The following is a 10,210-nucleotide window of genomic DNA, read 5'->3' on the forward strand; positions in this document are numbered from 1 at the left end:
AGCTGAACATTGCATGATTCTTGAGCAAATAAAGGATGGCAAGCATCAAATTGCTTCCATGCCTCACTATCCGACAGATGACACATCATATTGGGATACTTGCATGGTCCTTCTTTGTGCCATCTCATCTGTCCGACAGTACTCTTGGACAAGTAGAGCCTCTAAAGTCTAGAAGTGATGGAAAGATATCGAAGAATCTTGTATGGTGTGTCCTTCTGATTCCTACCCTCTTGTCTCGGCTTAAATTGGCTTGCACTGCATACGCCACATGAGCTTTTCTATTGATCCTCTTTATAGAAAAGCATGCAACCATTACGGCATGCATCTATCTTCTCATATCCCATGTCCAATACTTTCATTTTTTTTCAAAGCATAGAAGCTCTCAACAAGCTTCTCATCCTTTAATAGTATTTTTTTTATTATTGCTATCAATCTATCATAACAATTAACTGTCATATTAAACTCAATCTTCAGATTCAATAATTCTGACACAACTGATAGTACAGTGTGTATTTTACATTCCGACCATAGTGGTTCATCAGTATCTTCAGCATACAGTAGAAATCATCGCTGTCAACTTTTGGATCATCCTCCACATCCTAATTAAATTCAAGATCAGCTGCATCCATAACCATGTCTATCATTCTATCTGTGTCCATATCCTACTCGATTCTAACCCTTGCAACTTTCTTCCACATCTCTCTATGTAGGTACCAATGCTTATAGTTGGGTATAAATCTACTCTTATACAAATGGATAGAAATTGTATCCCTATCAAATATTTCTCTATTGCCACATCTGTTACAAGGACAACGAGCCGGTCCTTGATGTAAGAATGCCGTATTCTCAAAAATAAAATTACAGAAGTACTTTACACCCTGTATTCAGCAGAAATTTTTCTGTCAACTACTCGATGGTCCATCCAACTACGATCCATGATAGACTATCTAAGAATTTTATATATAAATAAATATAAGATAATTATTAAATATTATTTTATCATTCAAAATAGCTTACATAGTAAATACATCCTATCATTAACTAATAGGTAAAGATAGGTCCTATCCTATTTAGAAAATATATTAATTCTACAGATCCATTATAGTAATCAAACGATATACAACAAGAGCCGTAAAAAATTTTAGCAGTATTTTCTTTTAGTTCTCCCGTATAGGGAGAACAAAAGAAAAATACTGTCCGAAATTTTTTTCGAACCCTCAGCATACCGTTTGATTACTGTAATAACCTATAGAATTACTTGCATTTGCTAAATTATCTATAGTAGATAATCAATTAATCAATGTACATAATTCTTTCACCCATATAAAAATAAATAAATATATAGATATATTAGAATATGTAGATTAATCAATTGATGGGTCTATCGTTCCATGTAATATAAATTTTATTAAAATTAATACATAATTAATACTATCCGATATCTTCCATTGGCTTAAGTGCACTGGACGTGCGAGGGCTAGACGTCTTAGACGCCAGCTGTGACCTGAGGTCCGGATATACAGGACATACCCAAGCCCTGTGTTTGCAATGCTACCTAGAACCTTTCCTCGATCTGAGCACTCTATATGCCTAGACCCAAATCCCGTGCATCTAATTAATTAATTAAATCAATATTTAATTAACTTTTAGTGATGGCATTAGTCGTCACTAATGCCATCACTAATAGTAGACAACATTAGCCATTGCTAATGTCGTCACTAATACTCACAAGAATACTCACAGATGTGCTGATGTAAGGACGGATCGTGGGGCAGGACCGGGGTGGTTGGCTCAGGGCCATAGGCTGGGGGCAGCAGGGTTGGGGTGGGGGCTCAAAGGCCGATGGAGTCGAGCCACAGGCTGGGGGCGACGAGGCCGTGGGGGGCAGTGAGGTTGGGGCGAGGTCAGGGGCTATGAGGGGCGACGGGGTAGGCTGGGGGCCGTGGAGGGCGGTGAGGCCAGGGCAGGGCCATGGGGGGGAGTGGGGCCATAGGCTGGAGGTGATGGGGCCGACGGGGTGGGGTCGTGGGCAGTAGGGGGCAGCGGGGCAGGGGCCGTGAGGCCGACGAGGTTAGCTTGGGGTCGGGCCGATGTGGGGATGGGGCCGACGGAGTCGCAGCGATCGTGGGATGCTAGAGAGGTGGGTTGGGGGGGTGAGGACGTCGGAGAGGGGGCTTGGGGGGCGGGAATGGAAGAGAATGAGCGGAGAGGGAAAAATTTTTTGATTTTATAAAAGATGGACTATTAGCAATGGCAAACTTGCTGTCGCTAGTACCATCGATGATGGTATTAGCAATGAAAAGTTCATTGCTAAAAACAAACATCCATTGCTAATACTTTTATCAAATTTTTAAAATAATTTTTTTCAAAATTATTAGCGATGGTATGACTTCCGTCTTTAATACCGTCACTAATATTAGCTGTAGTTAATACTGTCACTAACTCTTGGACTAATAATTAAAAAATATTTTTTATTAGCGATGGGATTAGCTACCGCTAACAAGACTTTGGTCGCTAATGGCTCTATTAGTGATGGCAACATTATCATCACTAAAAACCATCACTAATAACCTCTCCACACCTTCACAAACGTCTGAATATAGTATAATTTTAGAATTTAAATCTCATCTTCACCGTTCATTATCTTAATAATTATCATTATAGTATTGTCACAAAAAATTATCTTGATTCGATAGCCCTAGCTATATCGATCAATAAAATTTAATTTTGACGGTCACAAATGATCGCATAATGATCTGATAGATAAAGATTATCGATGGATCTAAAAATTTATAATGATAATCTTGATAATATTTATAGTATACTATCAAAATTTTACTTCAATCAGACATCATTATCATGATCAATTTAGTATGGAATGATTTTGACTGTTAAATAAAAAATCAATGATCAAAAGGCCAAACGATGTCTTATTAAAGTAATTACTACTTTAATCATTTATATAGTAGTGATCATAAAATCTAAACCGCACGTATATGAACCATTTACGTTAAGTAGATCTTACAAAAGTACAAGTATAATTACTTAAGAATTTTAAGAATGAATATCAAGAGACATATAATTTTAGATTATTTATATATGCACATTTTAAATTTTACGATCATCATTGTATAAATGATCAAAATAGTAGCAAAGATCATTTATCTAAAAAATCACCTTATAATCGGACGTCGTTTGACCTTTGATCACTCATTTTTTATTTAACGATCCAAATTATTTCATGCTAAATTGATAATGATGGTGATGTCTGATTGAAGTAAAATTTTAATAGTGTGCTATAAATATTATCGAGATTATTATTATAAATTTTTGGATCCATCGGAGGTCTCTATTTATCAGATCATCATCGTAAATTTTCAGACTCATCGATTATCTTTATCTATCAGATTATCATGCGATCATTTGTGACCATCGAAATTAAATTTTATTGATCGACATAGCTAGGGCTACCAAATCGAGATAATTTTTTATGATGATACTCTAACGATAATTATTTAGATAATAAATAGTGAAGATGGGCTATAAATTTTAAAATTATATCATATACAAAAAAAATAAAAAAAAATTATATTCTACATTAAGTATTAGCGACAGCAACTACTGTCGCTAATACTCTTCTTACTATCACTAATAATTTTAATAATAAAAAAAATTATTTTTTCATGATGATGAATACCATCGTTAATAGTACCATAGCTAATGATTATTAGAGATGATAGTTGCCGTCGCTAATACTCTTTTTACCATCGTTAATAATTTTAATAAATAAAAAAAATTAGTTTTTACGATCACGAATGCCATTGCTAATAGTGCCATCGCTAATGATTATTAGAGATGGTAATTACTATCGCTAATACTCTTTCACTATCTCTAATAATTTTAATAAATGAAAAAAAAAAAATTTTTTTTGCAACAGCGAATGCCGTCTCTAATAGTGCCATCGCTAATGATTATTAGCAACGGCATAATACCATTTATTCCATCGATAAAACTAACATTAGTGATAATATCATCTTTAATAGCTGTCAGTAAAATAATTATTAAAGACGGAATCGTTGCCATCGGTAATGCCATCATTAATAGACATATTAGTGATGGTAAAAATACCGTCGCTAATGGCTGTCGTTAATATCTTAATTTTTTATAGTGAAGAGTTGAAAATAATTTTGATTCGAAAGAAATGAGAAAGAATGAATAGAGCTTTAAAAAATTTTGATTAAGAAACCCATCCCAGATCAAGGAGTTTCAAATCAAAGAAAATTTGATCAATTTAGTTGAGGATCAAAGGGCAATCAAATTGATGGTCAAGAATAATATTCAAGTCAATTAGAAAAAATAAGGATTGATCAATTTGGATTTATAATCAATCAATTCATATCAAGGGGAAATCTAAATAAGGGCCCTATGAGTGAAGTTCAACTAGAAAATTTTCAAAACCTTAAGGGGACTAAGATGCAATGCAAATTAATCATCATGCATGTGATCTTCTATGAGTTGATGACTTATCTTGATGTTCCTTGAATCATGTAATTTTTTTTGATATATTTTAATGATTATATGTTTTATGAGAATGTCAAAAATTAATTTAAGAGTTTTACATCCAAATGATTTCATATGCAATCAAGCTTATTTTAGTTTAAGTTTTACACATTATAACATGATATGAGGGATTATGAGAGTATGCTGAAATTAAAGTAAAACTTATGCTTATAACAATTAAAGATGAATAGAATCAAGAGAACAAATTTATCAATGTATTCAAACAAACAATGAAAAATCATCACAATATCATGCATACCTATGAAGTATCAAAATCAATCATTCAAGTAAAATAATATATATTAGAGATTAGTGACGGTATGATCTGAGAAAGTTTAGCTTTTATTAAATATTATCACCCATTTACTATAAGTCCTAAGCATCTAATTTCAAGAGTTTTGCTTTTTTCATATCCTTGGATGCTTGGCATACTTGCAAAATTACTTTTTAATTTTTGATACCCAAGCCATCTTGGATCTATTAGAGTTAGTACATATAGTTTCCTTTAGAACCCAAATTTGTTTAATCAAAGTATGATCATTTCTTTTAATATTACATTCTAAAATTTTATGATCAATTTTATTACATTTAAAACAAATAATAGAATGATTTTCATGATTAGCTCTAGTAAATATATTCTTAAAAAATTTTTGTTTTCTTAAATGATTAAATTTGATTTCAGCTTTATTGAAAGTAGCTTTTTGATTGTCCAAGATTGATTGAAGCTTTTGTGAACCAAATATAAATTTTTCAAGCATAAACTCTAATTTTCAATCTCTTTTCCAAGATTAGCACTTTCTTCTATAAGAGATTTTTTAGATTTCAAAAGAATTTCTTTTTCTTCATCCATCATTTTAATTTTTTTCAAAAAATCTTCTTTTTCAATCAAAATCATATTCTTTTCTTCAGCCAAAAATAGATTGAACTTTTTAAGTTTTTTGTTTTTTAGCCTCATCATTTTGTATTCATCTATTAAATCATTAAAGGTTTCATATAATTTATCAAAAAAAAAATAGAGAAATTTTCAAGATATACCTCATCATCATTGGCCATGAGGTATAGATTTGCAATATCTTCCCTCTTCTTCTTCTTCATTCGAGCTAGAAATGTCACTATCTTCTCAAATACCCATCATTGCCATCTTTTGTTCTTCTAGGGGTACTTTTTGAGTAGAGGACAATTCGGCTTGTAGTGTCCCAGCTTGTTATACTCGTAGCAAATGATATTTCTTCTTTCTTTTTCTTCATTATATTCCTTCTTCTTCAACCATTTCTTCTTGAGGAACTTTTTGAATTTCAAAGTGAGTAGTTTCAAGTCCTCATCTTCATCTTCACTCTCTTCTTCATCTTCATCTTCCAACTCATCACTATCTTCGAATTTGGTGGTTAATTTGAATGCAATGGTCTTCTTCTTCTTTGACTCTTCTTCTTCCTCATTTTGATACATGTTTAACTTATGTGTCATGAGTGAATCAATCAACTCCTCCATAGATAGCTTGGTGAAATTCTTCACTTCTTGTATTACTGTCACTTTAACTTTTCATGTCTTTGACAAATACCTTAAAACCTTGCAAATAAGCTCATAGTTAGAATAGATTTTGCTAAAATCATTTAAAGCATTAATTATATCAATAAATTTGGTAAGCATATCAGAAATTGACTCATATTATTCTATTTTAAATATTTTATACTTATAAATAAGCAAATTGATTTTGGACTCCTTAACTTGGCTTGTTATCTTATGAGTAATTTTTAATTTATCCCAAATTTCTTTAGCTGATGTACAAATTGATATTCTATTAAATTTTTGTATATCTAAAGAATAATATAAAATATTAATTGCTTTAGCATTCAATTGAACCATCTTTTTATCATATTTATCCCAATCTTTTTTCGGCTTAAGATGAAACACTCTATTAATTTTAATTATGGATGTGTGTGATCCTCTAGTTATAACTTCCCACATGTCATAATCTAAAGTTTATATAAAAATTTTCATCCTAACTTTTTAAAAAGTATAATTTGTGCCATTGAAGAGAGGTGGTCTCGATGTAGATTGACCTTTAGTAAATGAGAAACCAATCGAGGTTGTCATGATCTTTTGCTTTAGATCGCTAGATCAACAATAAATAACAAAGCATCTGCTCTGGTTTCAATTATTGCCCAAAAAGATAGCAATCCAAGAGATGGGATGAATTGGATTGTTGAAAAATTTTAACTAAATCTGAAAGCTAAAATAATTTATGCTTCAAATTAATTTAATTTATGTGATTATGAAGTGAATGCAAAGTGCTACAACTGAATTAAGATATTAAAGCAATAAAGAAAGAACTAAAAGCAAGTAAAAAAAGTAAGACAATGAAACAAGAAAGAGACAAGGCACAATATAAATATAAAATAATTTATAATATTTCAGTACAATTTCACATCTACATCAACTCTCGAAGAGTCCCTTAAAAATTTTACTATAATCCTCTTAATTACAGTATATTTATTTTACTTGAATTTACAAACAAACTCAGTTGATTTTTTGGGATCACTAATCAAAACTTATACATCGGTTATTTTTTAGACTCACAATCAATTCAGTTGGTTTTATGAGCTCACCAACCAAAGCCTACAAAATTCAATTTGAGCTTGGATGGGTCTAATCCCTAAATTTTTTTTTTCAAAAAAAATTATAAAAAAATAAAATATAAGATATAAATTTTAGCATAAATATAAAAATAAAAAATATAAACTCTTTAAAGCTCAGAGAAGAGGTTGATGAATTGCACTTTTGATGCTTCATTTTTCTTCTTGGATGCTTGAGAGGATGTAGAAAATGTTGGAGAAGATCACTTTTTAAAAGCTCTCAAATCTATACACTAATTTCTCTCTTTTCTTTTCAATGGTATTCAATGTTTCTCAGTCAACTTGATGATTTTCTCTTTTCAGTCTATTATGCTTCCTTCCAAGTTGATTCTCTAGCTTTTATAAATTTGAAAGTGGCTTGTGAGAGAGTTTTAGCCATTGGAGAGTTTGGAATAGCTATTAGACCCAAAAACTAGCCATTGAAAAAGTAAAGAAAACTAGTCGTTATGCCTATCAGACACCATCGAGTTGGCTTGAACTGGTTTCAAGCTGGCTTGATTTAGATTTGAGCTAGCTCCACTACATTTCGAGTCTGCTCGATTTCGAATCTCAGAAATCTAGCATTCTATCCCACTAAGAGAGCCGACTGTGATTCTGATCGAGTCAGCTCGATTCTCAAACTTTTGATGTTCAGCTTTTTGTTCGACTGAGAGAACTGGTTAGGATTTAATCTGAGTTGGCTCAGTTTTGTGCCAAGCCAACATGCCAGAGCTGGATTGGTTCATAGATGAGTCGGCTCCAAACCTTCTAACTTCAGTTTTTTTCATATTTTGATCTCTCAAACTTGATTTTCTTGATCCTAATGCTTCTAAATGATATTTTCTTCTTCTAATTTCATTTTCTCTTCTTCCAATCTTATTTTTTTCATAACGAGCCATCCAAACTTATGTGAACTTATTCTTTTAAGTGTTTTGACATGGCATCTTGAGAGAATTTGTCCTTAAGATAAATTCTTTATTATGAGCATCTAAAAAATCTTACATCCAACCTTGAAACACATGATTAGAATTATAATTACTCAAAATTTGATAATCATCAAAATTAATAATAGAGTCAACACAACCATTTTCAGACAAAAAGGCTAAAAGATAGTCTAAAAAAAGAAAGAAAGGAAAGACAGATGGATGAGGAAGGGACACCAAGAAAAATCTATCTGAAAATGAAGGAAAAGAGACAGAGAAATGATGTAGTGAGAAAACACCTTCAAAAGTAGCTTGAAAGAATCGCAACACAGGCAAAAAGAAGAGTTTCTTATTCCCAAAAGACTGCAGTGAAGACAAAACTAAAGGATGATGAGTTTGGTGTAATAGCAACCCTGACAAAGAGAGTAGAGAGAAGAGAAGGAGAATGGAGGGACCTAGAAATAGTCGAAGAGGCTAGAATAGGCCCTTCTCCTATTTTTAATTAAAGAAAGATAATCATCAGATATCGAATCATCTCCTGTTAAATAATCTGCAGCACGTGGCACAGGTGGCACCTTCTTATCTGATTAGTAGCTACCGTCAGTTGGATAAATCAACACCACGCTTCAAAAGAAGATTTCGAAAAGCCATCCATTTAATTTTGTAATGATGGTTTGGGCATGCCGCTCCATTTCTGCTCCAAAAATCATGTATGTTCTATCAATTGTAGGGTCTTTTCATATCCTCGACTTAAGAAAGTAGGTGTACTCCTTTCGTCCGATCAAAGCTCGAACTCGAGCGTAGAAGAGCATGTGTTGGGAGAAACATTGCATAGGCCGATGATATGAAAAAGTCCAAGGCCTAGGATATCCAAACTTGAGAAGCCCACCTGCTAAGGCTCTCATCGGCCTCGAGTTGGCCATAATCACTGTCACTCTGTCGCCGACTAGTTCTCAATATTTATTCAATCAATACTCCGCACCTTGAACAGATGAAGACCTACCGACTGTCACTTAGTAACTCTCACACATGACTGTCGATATCTCCTCAATGGTAGACTCTTATAGGCTAGGATCACGAGTCGACAACACATTTGAATGGCCAGCTTAGTCTGATCAGAAGACAGTCGTCAATCGATCACATTCAGTCGACCAACCTTCTCCTGTCGAGAGGGCCCCCAGTTCCTAACTTCCTCATCTAGAAGCAGCATAGGGCATCCGACTCTTAATCCTCATCGATCAGTCCTCGCCTCGACAATACTAAGTTGGCACACCAATTCAAAAATTCAATGCCTATCAGACGACAACTGTCGCAAAACTGATAAGACAACCACAACTACCATATCTCAAGAATTTCGAACGATAGTTCCGCTACTACGCGCAAATTATGTCCTAGTTGGACTAGATTGTGCTAAACAACTTACCAACCAAAACTCCCGTCTCTGTCCCTAAAAGGAGGCCTGAAGGAGACTATGAAAAAAGGTACATCATTACTTTATCTCTCACGTTCCTCCTTCTGTTAAATAAGAGGTCTAATTTGAGCCTCGGAGGGTCTCCGTCGAAGCAACATCCGGTCAGAATTTTTTTATAGGTCACATGCTCAGGAGACCCAATCTCGCTGTCCACTCCAACATCCCGACGCCTTGTAGAATCTTGCACTAACAAAAGCTAAGATTCCTACGGATCAAGGTGAAGCATTGGAACAGGACAATAGTTGGGAACATCTTGCATCGGAAGGATAATGTCAGAAAATTGCCAATGTGGTTAGATCAGAGGAAGAAACAAGAACTTTAGTTGCTGACGAAAGAACAGAAAGGTGCAATCTTAAAATAGAAATAGAAAAGTTCCTAGACCAAGAGGAAGTTATGTGGAGACAGAGGGTTAGAATTCAATGGCTTAATCGTGGAGATAGAAACACTTGGTTCTTTCATTTAAGTACAAGTGAAAGAAGAAGGAAAAATTTTCTCTTTCATGGAGCATCAAGGTAATATGATAGACGATCCGAAGCAACTAAGGAGCACTTATGTTCAATATTACTCAAAACTTCTTGGTCATGCATCAAGCACTAGCCTAGAAGTAGACTGGAACGCTTTAGTCAGTAGGGGACAAATAAATT

Source organism: Elaeis guineensis, chromosome 14 (genome assembly GCF_000442705.2).
Source record: "Elaeis guineensis isolate ETL-2024a chromosome 14, EG11, whole genome shotgun sequence".
Lineage (NCBI taxonomy): Eukaryota > Viridiplantae > Streptophyta > Magnoliopsida > Arecales > Arecaceae > Elaeis > Elaeis guineensis.